Source organism: Nicotiana tabacum, unplaced genomic scaffold (genome assembly GCF_000715075.1).
Source record: "Nicotiana tabacum cultivar K326 unplaced genomic scaffold, ASM71507v2 Un00001, whole genome shotgun sequence".
NCBI classification, from domain to species: Eukaryota; Viridiplantae; Streptophyta; class Magnoliopsida; order Solanales; family Solanaceae; genus Nicotiana; species Nicotiana tabacum.
This window is the reverse complement of record NW_027438239.1, coordinates 3,406,758-3,429,931: the sequence shown is the minus strand read 5'-3', so window position 1 is coordinate 3,429,931 and position 23,174 is coordinate 3,406,758. Positions and strand designations below refer to the sequence as shown.

The window sequence follows — 23,174 nt, the reverse complement described above, 5'->3', positions numbered from 1 at the left end:
TTTCCACACAGCGAAAGGGCTACAAATTTGCAGTTGAGAATTGTGTGCCAAGGATGCAGGACGTGGTCATGGAAGCTTCCTATGGCCTTTTAACTATTCAGGCAGTAAGTTGAAGAAAATAATAATTAAAAAGAAACTATAATAAAGTTGTAGTCGTTGTTTAAGTCGCTATCACGAAAAGAACAAATTATTAAATGCTTGACTTGTAAAAAATGCTATCTTTCTTCAGTTGCCTGTAAAAAATAAAAATAAACTAAATTAGCAGCCATATTAGCAAGAAGCTAAAAACATCCACATTTTTACTCGATTTATAAAGAGGGTTGATTTTATTTATAGCTAGTTATAGGGATGAACATTCAGGCAGTTCGAATTGGATATGAAAATTTCAATATTGATTTGATTTTTAGATTCAAGAAATTAATGCCATAACATTACTCAAATGTTTTACGAAAAAATAATCTATCAATTCCAACTAAAAAATGAATGGCATGCAATCTGAATTAATAAGTCAATACTACTAAAGCTAATAAAATTGACCCGAAAATATAACATAAATTCAAAAAAAAAATTAACATAATACTCTTATGTAAAATTACAACATAAGATAAAATAAGTTTCAACATAATTTAAGTAAATGTAATTCAAAAGAAAAGGTAAACATAGTTTATAACTTCATTCGACAATGAGATTCTACTTTAATGACATCACTCATTATATGCCAAGTTTATTAATGACTCATTATTTCTAATATTAGGAGGTGTAGTTTCAAAACAAGAATAATAGCATAATTATACTAAATGAAGAAAAGAAAAAAATTTAAAAAATATGAGCAACTACATGGAATTACAAAAAATAAAGATTGAAAAATGAGAATATTATTTAATATTAAACAATAATCTATCACTTTAAAAGTTTGCATATAATCTCATCCAATAATAAAGTTCAACTTTAATATCGCTCATTATAAATCAAGTTTATGGATGAATTATTCTTTCTAAGATTACGAGGTATAATATTTTAAAAAAATTAAAATAATAACATAGCTAAATATAATTATAAATAAATAAAAATAATTAAACAAGAAATAAAATATGATAAGACACGCGTGAAGTAAAGGCTGAAAAATGAGAAATAAGAAAATAGTAGATAAATAATGTAAAAAGAACAATATTTGAAAAAAGAAGAAGAGAATTTAAAAAGTTAAAATAAATACAAATTAAAAAGAAAAAAAATAGAAATAAAAAGTAAATTAAAAAGAAAAGAAAAGAGATTCAAAAAATTACCTTATAATTACACGATGTAATTACCAGCAATTCTCAGTCCCCCTTGAGAATTGCAGAGTGTAATTATACCTAATTACATGCTGATCAAGCAATTACTTGGTCAGACAGACAAACATGCCAAAACTGTATAATTATACCCAAATCCAATTACAGACTGACTTACCAAATATGCCCTCAGTATTTATAAACGCAAAAAGTAAAACTAGCATGGGTAAGAATGAAAAAATTCATATATTCAATTTAGTAGAGTATCAATATTGAACTTAGTAATTAATAATGAATATATGAGCTGATATTTGATGGGTGAGATATTTAACTTATTAGCATTCGACACAAGGAAAATGAGCGTCCAATGGATGAGAAATAAGAAAATAATAGATAAATAATATAAAAAGAACAATATTTGAAAAAAGAAGAAGAAAATTTAAAAATTTAAAATAAAAATAAATAAAAAATAAAAAATAATAGAAATAAAAAGTAAATTAAAAAGAAAAGAGAATAGATTCTAAAAATAACCTTATAATTACACCATGCAAGAGTTTAATTACACTCAATCACATGCTGACCAAGTAATATTTGGTCAGACAAACATGACAAAACTGTCCAATTACACCCAAATTCAATTACAGGGTGACTTTCCAAACATGCTCTAAGGTTTTCTTTGGAACCAATATTTTATATTGTACTAGAGTAATCTGCGCTTCGTGCAAATATTCAATTTAGTAGAGTATCGATATTGAACTTAGTAATTAATATTGAATATATGAGCTAATATTTGACGGGTGAGATATTTAACTTATTAGCATTCGGCACAAGGAAAATGAGTGTCCAATGGATGAGAAATAAGAAAATAATAGATAAATAATGTAAAAAGAACAATATTTGAAAAAAGAAGAAGAGAATTTAAAAGGTTAAAATAAAAATAAATTAAAAAGAAAAAAATAGAAATAAAAGTAAATTAAAAAGAAAAGAAAAGAGAAATAACCTTATAATTATACCATGTAATTACCAGCAATTCTAAGCCCCTCTTGAGAATTGCAGAGTGTAATTACACCCAATTACATGCTGACAATTACTTGGTCAGACAAACATGCAAAAATTGTGTAATTACGCCCAAATCCAATTACAGGCTCACTTACCAAACATGCCCTCAATGTTTATAAAAGCAAAAAGTAAAACTAGCATGGGTAAGAATGAAAGAACCCTATATTCAATTTAATAGAGTATCGATATTGAATTTAGTAATTAATATTAAATATATGAGCTAATATTTGATGGGTGAGATATTTAACTTATTAGCATTTGGCACAAGGAAAATGGGCGATTGAGCGTCCAATGGATAGGGCTATGTATGAAGTATAAAATTTTTAGATTTTCAGATATCCAAAAATCCGAAATCTCAGATCTGAAATCCAATCCAACATTCAAAGACTTCAAAAATTAAATTCGAAATTCAACCCATAATCCGAAAATCCAATCCAACATTCAAAAACTTTAAAAATTAAATTCAAAATTCAATTCATAATCCGAAAATCCAAACAAAAATATCAAAGTTCGAATTTTGATTTGGATTTCGGGTTTGCCTTAGCTATGCCAGTTGTCTCAAGATATATTTTCCCTGATTCTTAGCATTTATTTTAGGTAATAGGAAACCAAATTTCCTCAAAATCCTTACCTTCCCCATTTTTTCAAAACTCTCCAAATTCCTTACGTTCCCTAATTCTTCTTAACTTTCACATCACTGTTTTAAAGTGTATATATAACGCATATTCGTTATACTTCGTATATGATTTGTACATGACATGTATAATCCAGACCTCTTGTATTATAAATATGTGTTATATAATTAATTTATAATTATATATAGAATAATTATTTTATGTATATATGATTTGTATATGAAATATATAATTCAGACCTTTATATTATATAAATGGCATACACTTTGTATGTTTAATGTATAATTACATATACAATAATTTTAATATGTAGTGTAAATACATAATCAAAGCATTGTTATTTACTAATATTTGACTTTGTACCTAAAGATTTGATTATATTCACTTAAAAAAGAAAAAAGATCTTTACCTGAAGCTTTACATGATAATTAATAAAGTCAGTATATGCTTATTGAATGGTTTTACCTTAAACGGAGTGGTTAATCTTGGTGAAACGTGATCCTTGGCCGACTTTTTGTGTGCTTTTCCCCGCTTATTTTACTTTTCTACGGAAGAAAAAAAAACTTTTTTATACGTTAGCCAGAAGTTTATGGCTATTAGAAGAAAAACGATTTTTTTTTGGTAATAAAAACGAAATTATTGTTAGGTTAGTGTAACAGTACAACCCCAGAAGTTTATGGCTATTAGAAGAAAAACGATATTTTTTTTTGGTAATAAAAACGAAATTATTGTTAGGTTAGTGTAACAGTACAACCCAAAAGTTTATGGCTATTAGAAGAAAAGCTATTTTTTTTTTGGTAATAAAAACGAAATTATTGTTAGGTTAGTGTAACATACAACCTGCTAGTGATATTGTCCGCTCTGGGCCTAGGCCTTCACGGGTTTAAAACGCATCACTAAGGTCTAAGACTTGTTAACTTATATACCCAGCATCTCTCTTGTGTTTTACTGATGTGGGACTCTGTTTAAAGTATGAGGTGTTACAGATAGTATTAGAGCCACTCTTGTGTCAGCCTTGCTGATGATGGGTTAGAGTTCAACTGAGTTTAGGCAAATCCCAATTAGGCGGGGCAAACCTCAGTGCTGCGTCGAGGCGAATCCCATGCGGTGGGGCAAACCTCAGCGAGGACGCTGAGTCCATAAGAGGGGGTGTATGTAACACTCTAGACTTTAGACAGAGTCCCACATCAGCAAAACTCAAGAGGGATGCTGGGTATATAAGTTAACAAGCCTTAGAGCTTGTGACTTATATCTTACCAGGTTTTGGGAATTGTACGTATTGGGTTTACAATTTATTTACGATATTGTTGGAGTTTTGAAATTCTAAGCTTTTATTTACTATTTTCGCATGTTGTGTAGGTTTACCTAGTCTTAGAGATTAGGTGCCGTCACGACATCCTACAGAAGAAAATTGGTGTCGTGACAGTTAGTGAAAAAAATTAGGAACCAGCTGGCTCTATACGTCTTACCAGAGGCGGATCCAGGATTTCAAGAGGATGGATGCACTGTTGTAAAGAGGTGCATTTAGAATTTACATTTGACGAGTTTAACTTTAGTCTCTTACCATGAACCCACTACACTTTTAAAATTATAGGTTTAAAATAATATTCTTTTTGAAATTATATTAAATTTCACATATATTTATACTCCATGTTGAAAACAAGACTGTTCGGAGTAGGAATTGAACCACCAATTCCACTTTCTAATAATAATTATACCATTAGACTCTTTGAGTATGAGTGCACGCACACATGTTTAAATAATTTTGAAGAAATATAACATTATTATACAAGATGAGTAAGGGTTCACGTGAAAATTATTTATAATCATTTCTCCTAATAATCCCTTTTGGGACTGTATTATAGTTTTAACTTTTTTTCTTTTTTAAGTTTTGAACAACCTAATTCATATCTCTAGTTGATATATTTATTTTAATACATAATTTAAAAGACGATACATAACTTTGAAATTAAAATAATAGGAATAACAAATATTAGATAAAAATAACACTTGAAAGGTAGAAAAATAGAATCTAATTCAAGAAAAATGATGATTAAATTCCAAATTATCTTTTACTGCTTCACTAACTCTTCGCAATGCTTGAAAGGTGAGAAAAAAAGTGTGCAATATATTTTATGAAAAGTACTCTTAAGCTATGATTTTTCAGAAATAATATTAATATAACTTATCAGACTTGGACTTGGAAATCAAGAAAAAAAATATAAATGTTATGCAAGAGATTAACTCTTGGACAAAAAGGAGAGTAAATAGTATAAAATATAATCTACATATTTTCTAATTAAAAAAAAGATAAAAAGTGTTCACAGTAAATGGTATATTTTGTTCACAGTAAGAGGGTTAGAAGAGTTATTTACTAAAATTTTACTCAAACGTCAATTAGTCACACATCAAAAAGTTAATTTTCCTTTTATATAGTAAGAAATTCTACTTTTTCTACTTAAAAGTACTCGCATGCTTTATAGCTTTGGCCAAGCTTATTTTATTTGGCCAAAAGTAATTTTATTTTTTTTGTTAGAAGTGTTTTTTTGCCAAAATCAAGATGTTTGGCCAAATTTTTTAAGGAAAAAAGTACTTTTGAGTAGAAGTAGAAGCAGTTTCGGAGAAACACGAAAAAATAGGTTCTATTCCAAAATACTTTTGATAAAAATACACTTAGAAATACTTTTTAAAAGTTTGTCCAAACATTAATTATTACTCAAAAATATTTTTCAAATAAATTAACCAAATACAAACTATTTCTCACTAAAAAATACTTTTTAAAAAAATGACTTACGAAAATTACTTTTTAGAATGAATAAACCTTGGCCCATGCTTCACATTTGTTGCGCCCCCCCCTGGATTAAAAACAAATAGGGATTAGAGCCAATACCTATATAAATCTACTTCTCCTTCAATTCCCTGGCCGATAGGAAACTCTTCGCCATTTTCTTCCGCCCACGGAGTCAAACTGTATGTGACTTGTGAGTATCTCTTTTATTCTCTGCCATTCTCTGTATCCAGTTTAATTGTAGATATTTTCATCAGTTTATTCTCGTGTACATTTGCAATATAAATATGTAGTAGGACTGTCGGAGTAGTATTTTTATTCTACTTGCGAAGTTTTCTACAGTAAAAATGAATGTGGAAGTTGAACATTGTTAGTGCATGGCCATGGTTAGCTGATATTTTGGCTTTCGCGTTTAAAATTTCTGATAGGATAACAGTGTGTTGTGTATTATACTTTATATTCTTTAATTGTTGGCTGTGTAGGAATCAATGAAATAATTTCATCAACTTGGCAACTTCATTTATGTTTTTTTCTTTCTTAGGAAGTATATGATTTTCGAGAAACTTCAAGCTTGATGTTGTTTTAATTTCATTAGGAAACTATTTTTCTCTGACTTTGTGTATTTCAGGAACCACCAAAATAATTTTAGGAACGTGCAAATTCTTTTTCTGTTTTAGTTTTTATAAAATATACTGTATTATTTTATTAGTACATTTCAACTTGAACTTTTTGATGGGCAGACAAACGTTGGCATTATGATCGTGGAAACTGTTGGGAGGAAAATGAAGAAAGACAAGAAAAAGAGAAAGGCTGAAGCAGGGGAGGAACCTACCAATCCTATGGAGAGAAAGAAGATAAAAAGAGCTCTAGACAAAGAGAGGCGCAGAGCCAAGTCCGAGAAAAGAGCGGAGGCTGGGCATAAACAAATGTTGGCTTCTCTTGACTCGAGAAGTAATGAGAGGACGGAGATTTTGTTGAGGTTTTGTTTTTAAGATGAAATAGTCTTAAAATGAGGGTGAATGGGAAATGGAGGGAAAATGAAATTTTTGAGTAAAATTTTAAGTTTCCCCCTCTTGACAATGAGACATTGTCCCATATTGGAAGAGGAAAAGATTTTTGGTGGGTATATATATAATTACTCTTCTTGTAGCTCTTAAAGAGTTAAGAAGAAAGCAAGCCTCGCGCCGTCGTCGTCGCTCGCTACGGCTCGGCTTCGGCTTCGGCTTCGGATTGATTAATTTTTTGGACCAAATTTATTTGTTAATAGTAAATATTAACGTAAGATTATCCGCATTTGTAACGGATATTTTTCAATCTGTGTATTGACCACCAGCTGCAATAGCAGCCGCCTAATGCTCTTCCCACCATGGCTAAGTGCTTGCTCCATAAACAAGCTAGTGCATGCTCCACCATGGAGGATGGTGGGTCGTTCATCTTCAAAGCTGGCTGCTATATATATGTGCAGCAGCTGTTGAAGAAAGACACCACACAAGAACGAAAAACGAAATACACCAAAACTGAAAACGCTCAACTTTGGCTATACATTGCACTCCTTCATCTCAGCATTTCCATACGATTTTCTGAGTTTTTACTCCTTCGTTCTGCATTGTTTTAACTTCAAACAAAGCAACTGTAAGTGTGATTTGCTACCGAACTTTGTGTTCGCTGAAATACTGGGGTTTGAAGTACCGCTACACCAGTGTGTGATTCGTTCTATCCTGGGAGGAAATAATCCATAACCTTGGGTACTAGGAGGGGATTAGATTCCTTAAGGAAACACTCTGAATTCAGTGGGCTCGAATTAATTACTGTTTCATTACGATAACTTATATTTTGCAGAATTATTATTTACAAATACAGCAATATTGGCGGGACTAACAATCTTAAGGAATTTAATATTTATTTCTGTATTTGTGTTATTCTTATTATTCTGCAAACTAAAACCTTTGTAGTTTTGTGTACTCCCGTTTTGGAGAGTAAAGCCTTTGTGGCGTTTTGTTGGAGATTAAAATCTACGTGATTTTTACTCCAGTTTGAAAACGTGTATTAAACGTTTGTTTGTGTCATTCTTTTACAGAAAAAATGACGACTGAAAGCGAAACCAAGCTATTCCGATGGTGACTGCCAACGCATCAACAAGCCGAACACCGGCGTTGGCACCGGCAGAAAAACCCGAAAAATTTTCCGGAATTGATTTCAAGCGCTGGCAGCAGAAGATGTTCTTCTACTTAACTACGTTATGTCTACAGAAGTTCATCAAGGAAGATGTTCCTGATCTGCCAGATACAACTCCAGAGAATGAACGCTTTATCGTATTGAAGCGTGGAAGCATTCTGATTTTTTTATGCAAAAATTATATTCTTAGCGGACTGGATGATAATCTGTATAATGTATACAGTGGCGTGGAGATGTCAAAAGAATTGTGGAATGCGCTTGAAAAGAAATATAAAACTGAAGATGCCGGGATGAAGAAATTCGTTGCCGCAAAATTTTTGGACTACAAAATGGTAGATAGCAAGTCTGTTATTACCCAAGTCCAGGAATTGCAAGTGATTATTCATGATCTACTTGCTGAAGGTCTTGTCATCAATGAAGCATTCCAAGTAGCAGCAATGATTGAGAAGTTACCTCTGTTGTGGAAGGACTTCAAAAATTATTTGAAACACAAACGAAAGGAAATGTCCCTTGAAGATCTCATTGTTCGGTTGAGAATCGAAGAGGACAATAAAGCTGCTGAAAGGAGAGGCCGTGGAAATTCAACAATAATGGGAGCAAATATTGTTGAAGATAACAAAAAGAGGAAGAAGGCTTCTGGTCCGAAATACAACCCAAGCAAGAAGCGGTTCAGTGAAAACTGCTACAACTGTGGGAAAAACGGACACAAATCTACGGAGTGTCGTGCTCCGAAGAAAGACAAGAAAAGGGGTCAAGCAAACATGGTAGTAAACCATGATGATGTTGATAACTTGTGTGCCATGCTTTCTGAATGTAACTTGGTGGGAAATCCTAAACTGTGGTGGTTTGATTTAGGAGCCACTCGCCATATTTGTGCAGATAGAGAAGCTTTTGCTATTTATGCTCCTGCTGGACCCGGAGAGACAGTTTATATGGGAAATGCTTCAACAGCAAAAGTTGAAGGATATGGGAAGATATTTCTGAAAATGACTTCTGGCAAGGTCATGACTTTGAACAATGTCCTTCATGTTCCCGAAATGAGAAAGAATTTAGTCTCTACTGGACTTCTTGTTAAGCACGGTTTTAAGTGCGTTTTTGTATCCGACAAGGTTGTCATAAGTAAGAATGAAATATTTGTAGGAAAAGGTTACCTCACCGAGGGCCTTTTCAATCTGAATGTAATGGTTGTGGAAAACAATAATAATATTTCAGCTTCTTCTTACTTACTTGAGTCAAATGATTTATGGCATGTACGTTTGGGTCATGTCAATTATAAAACCTTGCGGAAAATGATTAACTTGGAAGTATTGCCTAAGTTTGAATGCGAAAAATCAAAATGTCAAACATGTGTGGAATCTAAGTATGTTAAACATCCTTATAAGTCAGTTGAAAGGAATTCAAATCCTTTAGACTTAATTCACACAGATATTTGTGACATGAAGTCAATACCATCTTGCGGTGGAAAGAAGTATTTCATAACTTTTATTGACGATGGTACTCGATATTGCTATGTTTACTTACTGAATAGTAAAGATGAAGCAATAGACACATTCAGGCAATACAAAAATGAAGTTGAAACGCAACTTAACAAGAAAGTAAAAATGATAAGAAGTGATAGGGGTGGTGAATATGAATCTCCTTTTGAAGAAATATGTTTAGAATATGGAATTATTCATCAAACAACAGCCCCTTACACGCCCCAATCTAATGGGATTGCGGAAAGAAAGAATCGCACATTAAAGGAGATGATGAATGCGTTGTTGATAAGTTCTGGTTTGCCACAAAACTTGTGGGGGGAAGCCATTCTTACGGCTAATCGAATATTAAATCGAGTGCCCCATAGCAAAACACAATCCATTCTATATGAAAAATGGAAAGGAAGGAAGCCCAACTTGAATTATTTTAAAGTGTGGGGGTGTTTGGCAAAAGTGCAAGTTCCTAAACCCAAAAGGGTAAAGATAGGATCGAAAACCGTTGATTGTGTTTTCATAGGATATGCGACAAATAGTAAAGCATATCGATTTCTGGTTCATAAATCAGAAAATCCCGACATTCATAATAATACGGTTATAGAATCAGATAATGCTGAGTTCTTTGAAAATATATATCCGTATAAAAAGGAATGTGAGTCGTTTGGTGAAGGATCTAAACGACCTCGGGAAGAAACAAAAGAAAGTACATGTAATCAGGAGGATCCAAGACGTAGTAAACGTCAAAGAACGTCTACTTCATTTGGACCAGATTTTGTGACTTTCTTATTGGAGAATGAGCCTAAAACATTTAAAGAAGCTATGACTTCTTCGGAATCATTGTTTTGGAAAGAGGCAGTCAATAGTGAAATAGAATCCATATTGAACAACCATACATGGAAATTGGTTGATCTTCCTCCTGGAATAAACCTTTGGGTTCTAAATGGATTTTTAAGAGAAAAATCAAAGATGATGGCACTATTGATAAATTCAAGGCAAGACTCGTAGTCAAAGGGTATAGACAACGAGAAGGTCTAGACTACTTTGATACATACTCTCCAGTTACAAGAATTACGTCTATACGGATGTTAGTAGCATTAGCTGCAGTGTATGGTCTTGAAATTCATCAAATAGATGTTAAGACGGCCTTCTTAAATGGAGAGTTGGAGGAAGAAATTTACATGGAACAACCTGAAGGGTTTGTGGTTCCAGGTAAAGAAAAGAAAGTATGTAGACTTGTTAAGTCTCTTTACGGACTAAAACAAGCACCCAAACAATGGCATGCGAAATTTGACCAAACAATGTTGTCAAATGGTTTTAAGATAAATGAATGTGATAAATGTGTGTACATTAAAAATGTTCCAAATCACATAGTCATTGTTTGCCTATATGTGGATGATATGCTGATAATGAGTAATGACATTGCCAACATAAATGTTACTAAATGTATGCTCAATAGCAAGTTTGATATGAAAGACTTGGGAGTTGCTAATTTAATTCTGGGAATTAAGATCCATAAGACTCCTCAAGGTCTGGCTTTGTCACAATCTCATTATATTAAGACAGTACTTGAAAAATTCAAGCACTTGGGCTTTAAAGTTGCAAAGACTCCAATTGACGTGAATCTTGCATTAGCAAAGAATAAAGGCCAAAGCGTATCACAATTGGATTATGCTCGTGTGTTGGGATGCTTAATGTATATCATGAATTGTACACGACCAGATATAGCTTGTGCTATAAGTAAACTGAGTCGATATACGAGCAATCCAGGCCAATCTCATTGGATGACAATGAAACGAGTTTTGGGATATTTAGAACATACCCAGAACTTTGACTTGCACTACAGTAAATTCCCTGCGGTGATTGAGGGATACTGTGATGCAAATTGGATTACCGGTTCAACTGATTCTAAGTCCACGAGTGGATATATATTCACTATTGGTGGAGGAGCGGTATCTTAGAAGTCGTCCAAACAAACATGTATTGCCCGCTCTACAATGGGGGCTGAATTCATAGCCTTAGATAAAGCCGGTGAAGAAGCTGAATGGCTCCGGAATTTCTTGGAAGACATTCCATTTTGGCCCAAACCGTTGGCACCAATATGCATACATTGTGATAGTCAAGCGGCAATTGGAAGGGCTGGGAGCGTTATGTATAACGGTAAATCTCGTCATATACGACGAAGACATAAAACCGTTAGGCAATTACTCTCTAGAGGAATTATCACGATTGACTATGTAAAGTCAAGTGATAATGTGTCGGATCCACTTACAAAAGGCCTAACTAGAGAGGTAGTTGAGAAATCATCAAGGGAATGGGGCTATGGCCGAGAACAAGTCATTGTGGCGGTAACTCTACCTAGAAGACTGGAGATCCCAAGATCTAGGTTCAAGGAGATCAAACAAAGTCATTAATGACGGTTCAACATTGTCAAATAAAATTTTAGTCCGTTCTCGTGATGAGACAATGTTCAATACCAAGGATAAAGCATTAAGGCTTTTTAATGATTTCTAAATTTGATACAGGGTATATCAAATAGTGTATCTACAGGATGACACGTTTAGGAATCACCTATGTAAGTGTGAAGTGTTAGCCGCTTCAAGGAGAACTTTGTAAGGCCAGTTCTCTACGCACTTATGAAACCAGGCGGTGTTCATGGCTGAAACGAACACAACAATGAGAGCCAAAGACGGTTAAGGGTCGGTTGTGTGACTTATGGTTGTCTAGGTATACACCAAAGATCGACGGTTCAAAGATATCAAATCTACCGATTGACCGAGTATATCCGACATAAGTTCACTACGGAAAGTTCAAAGGGAAACCTACTTATCCAGATGCGATTAATCCTTGCTTGCAAATCACACAGTTTTTACATGCAAACTTCCGTGATATAGCCATTCCCCATTCATGTGGGGGATTGTTGAGGTTTTGTTTTTAAGATGAAATAGTCTTAAAATGAGGGTGAATGGAAAATGGAGGGAAAATAAAATTTTTGAGTAAAATTTTAAGTTTCCCCCTCTTGACAATGAGACATTGTCCCATATTGGAAGAGGAAAAGATTTTTGGTGGGTATATATATAATTACTCTTCTTGTAGCTCTTAAAGAGTTAAGAAGAAAGCAAGCCTCGCGCCGTCGTCGCTCGGCTCGGCTACGGCTTTGGCTTCGGCTTCGGATTTGGATTTGGATTTGGATTTGGATTTGGATTTGGTCAAATGATCGATTGATTGATTAATTTTTTGGACCAAATTTATTTGTTAATAGTAAATATTAATGTAAGATTATCCGCATTTGTAACGGATATTTTCCAATCCGTGTATTGACCACCAGCTGCAATAGCAGCCGCCTAATGCTCTTCCCACCATGGCCAAGTGCTTGCTCCACAAACAAGCTAGTGCATGCTTCACCATGGAGGATGGAGGGTCGTTCATCTTCAAAGCTGGCTGCTATATATATGTGCAGCAGCTGTTGAAGAAAGACACCACACAAGAACGAAAAACGAAATACACCAAAACTGAAAACGCTCAACTTTGGCTATACATTGCACTCCTTCATCTCAGCATTTCCATACGATTTTCTGAGTTTCTACTCCTTCGTTCTGCATTGTTTTAACTTCAAACAAAGTAACTGTAAGTGTGATTTGCTACCGAACTTTGTGTTCGCTGAAACACTGGGGTTTGAAGTACCGCTACACCAGTGTGTGATTCGTTCTATCCTGGGAGGAAATAATCCATTACCTTGGGTACTAGGAGGGGATTAAATTCCTTAAGGAAACACTTTGAATTCAGTGGGCTCGAATTAATTACTGTTTCATTACGATAACTTATATTTTGCAGAATTATTATTTACAAATACAGCAATATTGGCGGGACTAACAGATTTCTCCTACTACTACTAGTGGGTTGCCTGAGCTCGACATTCGTCTATTTACAGATCTTGCAGCTGCTGAGGTGTCTATTAGAGAAGCAGCTGCTCAGGCTTTAGTTGTTAAGTTGCTTGAAATTCAGAAAGCTTATGATAATCTGGAGAACAAGGAAGTGGTTGATGCCTTGATGGTCAGCTCAAATTGGAAGCTGAAAAGGATGATGGGTTGAATAACTGTGCCCCTTCTTTGAGATATGCAGTTCGGAGGCTCATTCGTGGCGTTTCTTCATCAAGAGAGGTGTGTTTGTCTAATTTGTAGTATAATTGTTCTGTAGTTTTGTTGAAAATAATAAGTGCCTAATTATTGTTACTATTTAATTTGCCAGCTTAAATAGGGGCTATATGCCTTTCCATCTTCATTTTATAATTGAAATTCTTTTGGAGACTAATATCTTTAGGGGTGACAAAAGCAAATTCATTCTGGAAACTTGTGTCGTACAATAAGACACTTAGACTACGCTCTCCTGTCTTTACCTTTACAAATTTTATTTTATAGTAAAACCCCAAAAGGTTACTTTATGATCATGCTGGCGCCTGGCAGGTAGATACTCATAGCTCGTGTCTTTGAAATTTTTTAATAGCTATATGCTGCACCGTTTTGAATTTAAAGGTTAAGTGAAATACTGAAGGTTTAGTGAAAAGATATCTACTCCAGTCATAGTTCTATGTGCCATGATTGTCTTAATAAGCTCAACATGCCCGTACAAAATCTTATCTGTTTCTTATATGTGCAGTGTGCAAGGCAAGGATTTGCATTAGGCATGACAGTATTGGTTGGTGCAGTTCCATGCATAAAACTGGATGCACTGTTGAAACTAATTATCTCTTCTTCCATGAAGGAGGTAGGAAAGATTACCTTTCTTTGTGAACTTATCAGTTCTCTTATGTGCTGGCTTGACAGTTTTAAGTGGTTTTTGTAGGACGACTTTGGACCCTTGTTTGCTTATGGAGCTATTGCAAGATCAGGGAGATTAACTTTAGAGTGGATTGCTGATAAAAACACTCCTTATATTAAAGAATTTATTGGTTCTCTTGTCTCGCTGGCAACAGAAAAGCGTTACTTTCAAGAGCCTGCTGTCTCAATTATTTTGGAGTTGGTCGACAAGGTCAATAACGTTTACGAGCCTGTGAATTGCAAATTTATGCTAAGCATGTACACTTTAGTTATTACTTGAAATAGCTTCACCGATTGGATTTTCTTTCGCCATTGCAAACTCATATGAGCTTATATATCTTCCTGATGGATATTTTAGGATCTTTTTTACTTGGCTACTAAATATCACCTGTTCTGGCTGTTCCAGTACCTTCTTAGTGCTGTCGTGCAACTAAAGGTTCTTTTACGTGTCCAAAAAAATTTCACCTCTTCCTATTACTCTAAAATTAAATGTGCTTTGTCATGTTGCTGGTTTAACTATTTGAATTTAGTGTATTTGTGTTTTACCATCTTATCCTTCTTTATCTACTTTGGTTCTTTCCTTAAGCTGTATTCTATCTAGCTGTATCAACATACCTATTTTGTCATGTCAGTTGCCTGTTGAAGCTTTGCCGAATCATATACTTGAAGCTCCTGGACTTAAAGAGTGGTTTGAAGGTGCACCAGAAGTTGGAAATCCTGATGCTTTACTCTTGCCCTTGCTATACGTGAGAAAGCTGGTGTCGATGGCAAAGAGTTTGGCAAGCTTCTGCCTTTTCCTTATAGCCCCAGCAGGCTTTTCACTGTTGAACATCTGTCCCTGCTTTCCAAATGCTTGAAGGTGCTACTAAACTTCTTCATTTCCCTTCATTGAAAAGCTTTGTTCATATTTTGATCTGTGGACTTTATGGATCTGCAGGAGTCCAATTTCTGCCATCCACGAACTCATAGTGTATCGTATTCCTTGGTAAATATTCTCTTACCTGAAAATGTTGTGAAAGGGTTTGATCCCTCGGTAGCTTTAAGTTTCATGAAAAAGCACAAAAAAACCCGCAATGGTAGCTCAGCAGAAGAAGATATTCAGAAGAATCTTAAAAACTTCTGTGAAGTTATCATTGAAGGATCACTAATTCTTTCATCATCTCATGATTGTAAGAACTTGGCACTCAATGTGCTGCTGCTTCTCCTTCCAAAACTGCCAGTTTCCTGCATCTGCAACGTCCTCTCTTACAAAGTTGTACGTTGCTTAATGGATGTACTTTCCAGAAAAGACTCTAATCTATTCAAAGCCTGTCAATATTTTATGAGAGAATTATGCGAGTGGGTCAAGCATGATGATGTTAGAAGAGTAGCAGTTATTATGGCTGTACAGAAACATAGTAATGGGAAATTTGATTGCATCACCAGGACAAAAACAGTAAAAGAGTTGATGGCTGAGTTTAAAACTGAGTCTGGATGCGTGCTTCTCATACAGAACTTGGTTGACACGTTCCTGGATAAAGGTCATGCTTCAGAGGAGCCTTTATATCAGAGTCAAACAATAGATCACAACTCAAAAATTGGTTCCGCAGAATATAAAGATTCTTTTAGAGCGCTAGGAACCTCAGATTTTTCTAAAGGCTGGGTTTTAAAGTCACTTTCCAATAGCTGGAAGCATCTACCTCTGGATGCAAATGCAAGGTTCAGAGTGCATAGAGAAATTCTAAAATTTCTGACTGTTCAGGGTTTATTCTCTTCAACTCTTGGAAGTGAGGTGACATCTTTTGAATTGGAGGAGAAGTTTAGGTGGCCAAAGTCTTCTATTTCAAGTGCTCTTTGTAGGATGTGCATTGAGCAGCTACAATTACTTCTATCACATGCTCAAAAAGGCGAAGGACCTCATGTTGTGGCAAGTGGTTCTGCAGCTAATGATCTTGGAGCTTATTTCATGCGATTTCTTACCACATTGCGAAACATTCCTTCTGTTTCACTGTTCAGGTCCTTGAACTCTGAGGATGACGTTCAAAAAATTGCAGGATATGGAGTCTCAGCTCTCAAGACAGGTGATATTTTTTTTTTCTTCTTTTTGTAGCATCCTGGTCGGCAGCACTAATCAAAGCTTTTTGTGCCTTTGTGAAACCAATGTCCCTTGCTTTAGGCATTTAAATCTTTTTTATGTTTGATAAGAATGTAGACCTGCTTTTGTGTGAGGAGTCTGAGTAAGCTGTTAATTCAAAGATCCATATCCTGTTATTACTCATCTTATATTAGTTATTACCATCAGCGACTTGTATTCTCTTTATATTACATTAATTACTATTCACCGTGTTCAGGAAAGTGAAAACTTCTTAATTTCTTCTGTGACAAAGTTAGATTGTTAATCCTTTTTATTCTTTTTCAAATGACCGCAGGAGAGAAACTTGGGCCCAAGTATTGACACAAATAAGTTTCATTCCATGAGGTACCTTCTGATGCAATTGTTGCTTCAAGTTCTACTTCAGCCTGAAGAATTTTCTGAAGCCGCCTCGGAATTGGTTATTTGCTGTTCAAAGGCTTTTCGATCTTCTGATCTTGCTTCCTCTGGAGAAGATGAAGCAGATAGAGATGGCACACCTGAATTGATGGATGTCCTAGTGGACACCATGCTTTCGTTGCTGCCACAGTCATCAGCTGCGATGCGGACTGCTATTGAGAAGGTAAATTACTGAAAAGCAAGGATAATATCCTGTCAGTGCCTCCGCTGATCTATTATCCCCCAAAGCCTTGGCCTGAGGAAGTGCTTTCCAATATTTCTTATTCATTGTTACACCTCCTGCATTATGATGTCAAGTTATCCTGAAAAACCTTACCGACTTTGATAAGAGAAGAAACTTAAACAGAGTTAAGTGGAATTTTTACTTATATGGATGTTTTAGCGTATAACACTGAGTTACAACATCACCTAATTTCTCAATCTCAAGCTGATAGGTGTCGGCAATATGAATTTTCAATATTCGTGTTGCTCCATTTAAACCTGTTTCAATCTTTTTCTGTTACCAAAAGTTCTCTATATTTTCTATTGGCGTACAAATCTCTAACAAAACTAGAAGTTTTTAGTGAAGAGTGGACCTAAAGCAATGGCGTTCAATATGACCAAACTTTTATTCCATCTAATAGGTATCATTGTAAGCTATTTTTTGCTAAGTCCGTATCGATTCTAGAGATTGTTGGTATTTCAAGACAACTTCCTTCCATGTGATTTTAGTTCTACCTCGTCCTTTTTAACACCTTTAATAACCATGGTCTCATACCTGGTGCATCTTGTGGTCGGCATAAGACATGACTAGATCTTCTCAAGTGACCAGTCTCTCATTTTATCTATCTTGTGTACTACTTGTACCTTTTTCTGAATGTGATCATTTCTAATCTTGTCTACTCTTGTATGACTGGGCATTCATCTTAACATTTGCATTTCTGATCTTGTGGATATATTGGACCATAGAGGCCCTCCATCCCTCTCCCATTTGGTCTTAAACACTTTTTTCGATCTTCACTTTGGTATGTATCATCCTGTTGCATAACACTTCGATAGCACTTCTCCAGTTCAACCATCATATCTTAATTTTATACACTATTTCTCCTATATTAGTTTGATTCATGGAGAATATAAAACTTTCTATTTAATGATAATTTGCTGGTGAGAGGAGCAAATACTCGATGGAATATCGAGGTGCATGAAATTAGCCCGGACACAACTGTTATAAACAAAACTTTCTAGTTATGAAATATGTTGAGTTATTCCTGGTCGGCCTGAAAGGAAAGTAGCTGTATGTTTTCGGGATGGAGGGGTATACGCTACTGTCAGACCTTAGTATAACGGGTTCTTTTTATGTTTTCATACTCAACTCAAGCACAATTCAAAAGTTATTTGTTGATAGAGCTATAGGTCAAGCTGTGTTGGTGGACTCTGTGGATAGGAAGAGCCAATAGAATTTTTGAAGGCAAAAAGGAAAGTGTTACTAGCCTTAAATATAAGTTTATATCTATCTTTAAAGCTGAGTGCTAATTAGTGGTGCTTGTTATATATAATCAGTAGCTTTTTTTAGAAAATTTTGGTAAAGACTAAACCACTATGAATTAGTGACAGCTAATGTATGTTTTCGTATTGTATTTGACATTAGCTCCAATAGCAATCATTGCTGTTCTCAAGGATACTGATCCTTGCATTATGTGTGTAAGAATTTCTATTTCTTATTCTCAAATGGGGCTGGGAGGTGTGGACTTGACTAGTACAATATTCTTCTTGAGAAACAAAATGGATGATCGATACTAGATATTTACTCATGTTGGAAGATTGGGTCTATTTAGCTGTCAAGACAGATATCTTTCCTTTTCTGTTGTCCTTACTAATTATTGAAATGTGATTGGAAGCTTCAACTCCATGTAATACACAAACTAAAAGCACAAAGTTCACCTTTAGCACCAATACAAGCTGCTCACACCGAAGAGAAAATCTTACTGAATGTGTAACTCCATTCATCCTGTTATCTATACTTGTGCATAGGGTTTCTTTCAAATGAACCTTATTATCTCATGAAGAAAAAAGTAGTGAATACATTGCTTCTTTATATTCCTTTTCTGGATGCACCTGTTGTATTGTGTTTCTGTCGATGGTGTACTCCTTATTGTTTTGACGGAGTTTCCTTTTTTGGTTTGTCCCAACAAATTGAATGCTTTGGTCTTTCGTCAAATGGATAAAATATATGATCTTCACTAGGTCAAAGCACCTTATAATGATACTATTCATATTGTTTTCAGCTTGACTTGACACAATCAAAAATAGGAACTCATTAGAACATTCTGTAGTTGATCTCTTTGATGCGGAGTTGTCTGTGTATTATGGAAAATGTTCTTTTTCATGTATTTTTGATGCTCCTCCAGTCTGTCTTTTTAAAGGTGGAAGAGAACTTAATATTTCTTCAATTATCTTATTTTGTCCATCACCGATACTTACAATTCAAAGAGCTTAGCAGATGTATAATATGAATACATGAAAGTTGATTGTTGTGTTTTATTTTTCGGAAAGTGCGCATGTAGGTGTTATTTATATCTTTGCTTGTATTTTGTATTATGGAATGGTTGGAAATCTCTAGTTAGAGAGTTCTTCAGTTGAATGTATACTAGTACCTAAGAGTTCGTGTGAATTTCTGCAACAGCTGCTGTTGCTCAGGTTAATTACTAGTTCTTCTTTACCTACTTAAAGGTGTTTGTCTTTTTAGGTTTTCAAATGTTCTTTTGTTTATAAAAAAATTAGGTTTTCAAATGCTTTTGCCATGATGTCACGGATGATGGGTTACTTCGGATGTTGCGTGTTATAAAGAAAAATCTCAAACCAGCCAGACGCCAAGAAACAGACAGTGAGAACGATGACGAAGATGCCAATGTTCTTGGCATTGAAGAAGCAGAGGATTCGGATGAAGCAGAGATGGATGAAACTGTGAGGAATGATGGACAGGCAGACTCAGGGACATTAGTTGGTATCGAGGCAGCAAGCGCAGAACTTCTTGAGGCTTCTGATGATGATTTTGATGAGGGAATGGATGATGATGCAATGTTCCGCATGGACACATATCTTGCTAAATGTATAATGGAATGGACGAACCAGGCTGGTTGTGAAACTGCTGATTCACAGCTTGTCCACTTCAAGCATCGTGTCCTCTCTTTGCTGGAGATTTACCTAAATGAAAATCCAGGTAAGTCTTTTCTTGATATACTAATACATTTATCTTAAGGATGTGTAAGATTGACTTCAAAATCTATCTCTTAATGTATAATCTAAATTCATATCCTAACTTCATGATTAGCTTTTTGGCATGATCATCATGATGGAAACGGGTATGATCTTTTGATTCTTGGAGGTTGATATTTTTCCATGAGTTATCAGCGGCATTTCAATCGTCATCTGATTCCGAAATGAATAACGAATCCATTTTTAAGAAAAGGGGGGGGGTAATTTTTTTTTATTGCTCCGGTTGGTATCTGAAACATGGATAAAGGATTATGGAACAAATTACAGTATTGTGAAGTTTCTTTCAACATAAACTAGGCCTCAATCCCAAATTTATGTGGGGCTATGTTAATCTTTTATAACCATTTAGCTCAATTTAAGCCCACCATTTCGACATATATTTAAATACTTTGTATTTCAAGGCAAATTAAGAGTCATAAAAGCTAAATGTTCTCAAAATCTCAGACTTTACCTATAGAGACATACGCAGGTCTCTTATTAGAATAAAAGGTCTTTTAATGAATTTTGGACCAATGTATATCTAACAATAAAAAACAGCTGACACTTATATGGTTCTTTTGCTTTGCTTCTTCCGTTTGTGTTCTACTCTTAATTAAGTCCACTTTGATATAAGAAATTGTGTTCTTTTGAAACTTCCCTCATGTGATTTATGTCTACCTCTTTTTCTATTACATTCAATCATCATATTGTTGCACATAAGGATTGGTGCATCTGGGTGCAATCCAACTCCGGCAACTTTTCTTCTTGTTTTATTCTCTATGCTTGCTACTTGATCCTTTTGTTGTGTGATCATTTTATCATCTTGTTTAATTTTATTTGACTTAACTTCCATACTAAAATCTACATTTCAACGTCATATCCTGTCTCTATGTTTGAGCTTTAGAGACCTAATAGCACTTCCGTGTAACATTATTGGTCTCACAACTGTTCCATAACATTCAGTTTGAGTATCTTTCTAATGCACAATACTCCTACAGCATTCATTTTTCAGCCATCCTATTTTAGTTTTACATGATATATCTTCATTTGTTATGCCATTCTCCTTGAAGAGAAAGATTTCACCTATATTAAAAGACTATCGTGAAGTAAAAGAAACAGTAGCACAAGCATTTTGATCTTGTGGTTCTGAGGTTGTGGTTTGTCTTTCATCAAGTGTTGCAGCTACCTTTCATCTTTCTATTGTTATTACTGTTAATAAACTCAAAACACTTGTTCATTTGATCTATTGATTGATCGAGGAGTAGTTTTTTTTTAAATGTACCATTTTACAGGAAAGCCACAAGTATTAACAATATTCTCACACCTATCTCAAGCATTTATAAACTCACAATCTACAAAAGGTAGGGAACAGCTTGGTCAGCGAATATGGGGAATTCTACAGAAAATTATCAAGGCAAAGGACTATCCAAGAGGTGAAGACATCCAATTCTCAGTGCTCGAGTCACTCTTGAAAAGTAACTTTAAGCTGGCAGCAACGCGTTTCAAGTATAAGAAATCTGCCTCTAACTTGTCAAAGGAAAAGCAGTCTGTCGCCTTGAATAGATACAAAATGATCAATTCTCTTTCTCAGAGTTCAATATTTTGGATTTTGAAGATAATTAATGCTACAAATCTTCCAGAGTCTAAACTTCAGAAGGTTTTTGGTGTATTCAAGAAATTTCTGAAGGATTACTTTAGTAAAAGGTCTCAATTGACGTCTGAATTTCTAAAAGAAGTTTTCAAAAGGAGTCCATGGATTGGACATCGCCTATTTGGATGCCTTTTGAAGGAATGTGGTAAGGCGAAGCGACAATTTCAGCAAATTGAATCTCTAGATCTGGTTATGGAGATAATAAATTCGATCGTCTCCACAAACCCTGATGAAAACAGCCAGGATTCATCAAAGAAAAAGCTGAAAATACATCTCCGAGGGTTAGGCCACCTAATTAATAAGTTGTTCGAAAATATGTCCGACAAGGCATCAAGACGAGCTGATGTGGGAAAATTCTGTGGCAAAGTCAATCAGATATTTATAAAACTTAAACTGAGGCGTCGTTTCTTAAGACACTGCAACAGATTGTGAATCTCAACAGGGTAACATGTTTTCTGCTTTGAAAAGGTGAGTTTTAGGGCGAGGTATCTGATATAAATCGTTATGTTGGAAGTTCTTGCCACGTGTGATTCTTCTACCAGAAAATTTTGACTTGTGAAGATTGAGTTGAGTATTAATACGACATTCCTACCCAATTGTTTCCTGGTGATTTTTCTGACCATTGTCGCTGAACTTTATTGTATCCTAGGTTTGTTTACAGTGGATTTTTATTGTGTTTGGCACACCTTTTTTGTTGTGTTGTTCTAAAACAGATAGTAATAGTAGTTCTGATAATATTTAATCGAAAATAAAAAAAAATTGTCCATTCAAATTGGAGAGTAGTTTCAAGTTGGAAGTTTTAAATTATTTTAAAATAAAAAACAAAATTACAAAAAAATAAAAAACTGCCAATTCAAAATTTCTTTGTTTTTAAAATATTTTTTTCTTTTCTTTTTAAAAATAAAATGTTTATTTATTCAAAAAATATTATTTAAAATAATAGAATAAAATAAAAAATAAAAAATAATATATCTTCTATTATATTATAAAAAGAAAGTAGCATACAAAAATTTAAATAAAGTAATATGCTAATAAAAGTTTCTATTAACAATGCAATAATACTAAATACCGGATAATATAATAAAGAAAAATACATAACAAAAAAATTATTCAATGACTATACAACTCCCTTTAATTTAATAGAGATTTTGTTCATTAAAATTCAGATAATATTATTGACAACAACAGAATAAAATATAAAATAAAAAATATTTCAAGATTAATAAAATATATATATTCTCTTATATTACAAAAAGAAAGCGAGCAGACAAAAATATTAAACAAAGTAATATGCTAATAAAAATTTCTATTAACAATGTAAAAATACTAAATATTGGATAATAGAATAAAGAAAAATATAGAAAAAATATTATTCAATGATTATATAAGTCCCTTTAATTTAATAGAGATTTTATTATTGGGTATATCATACTGTCAAATAAGTCTGCAATTGAAATTTATTAAAGCAATACGATCTAATATGTTTAAACAAGCCCGATCACAATTTAATTTAATTAATATTTTTGCGCATCGTGTGGGTACGACTAC

General features: G+C 34.2%; 1 pseudogene; it reads left to right on the top strand.

Moving 5' to 3' along the window:
* Positions 1 to 5,838: 5,838 nt before the first annotated feature.
* On the top strand, positions 5,839 to 22,311 carry LOC107826843 (rDNA transcriptional regulator pol5-like; annotated as a pseudogene).
* The last annotated feature ends 863 nt before the right edge of the window (positions 22,312 to 23,174 follow it).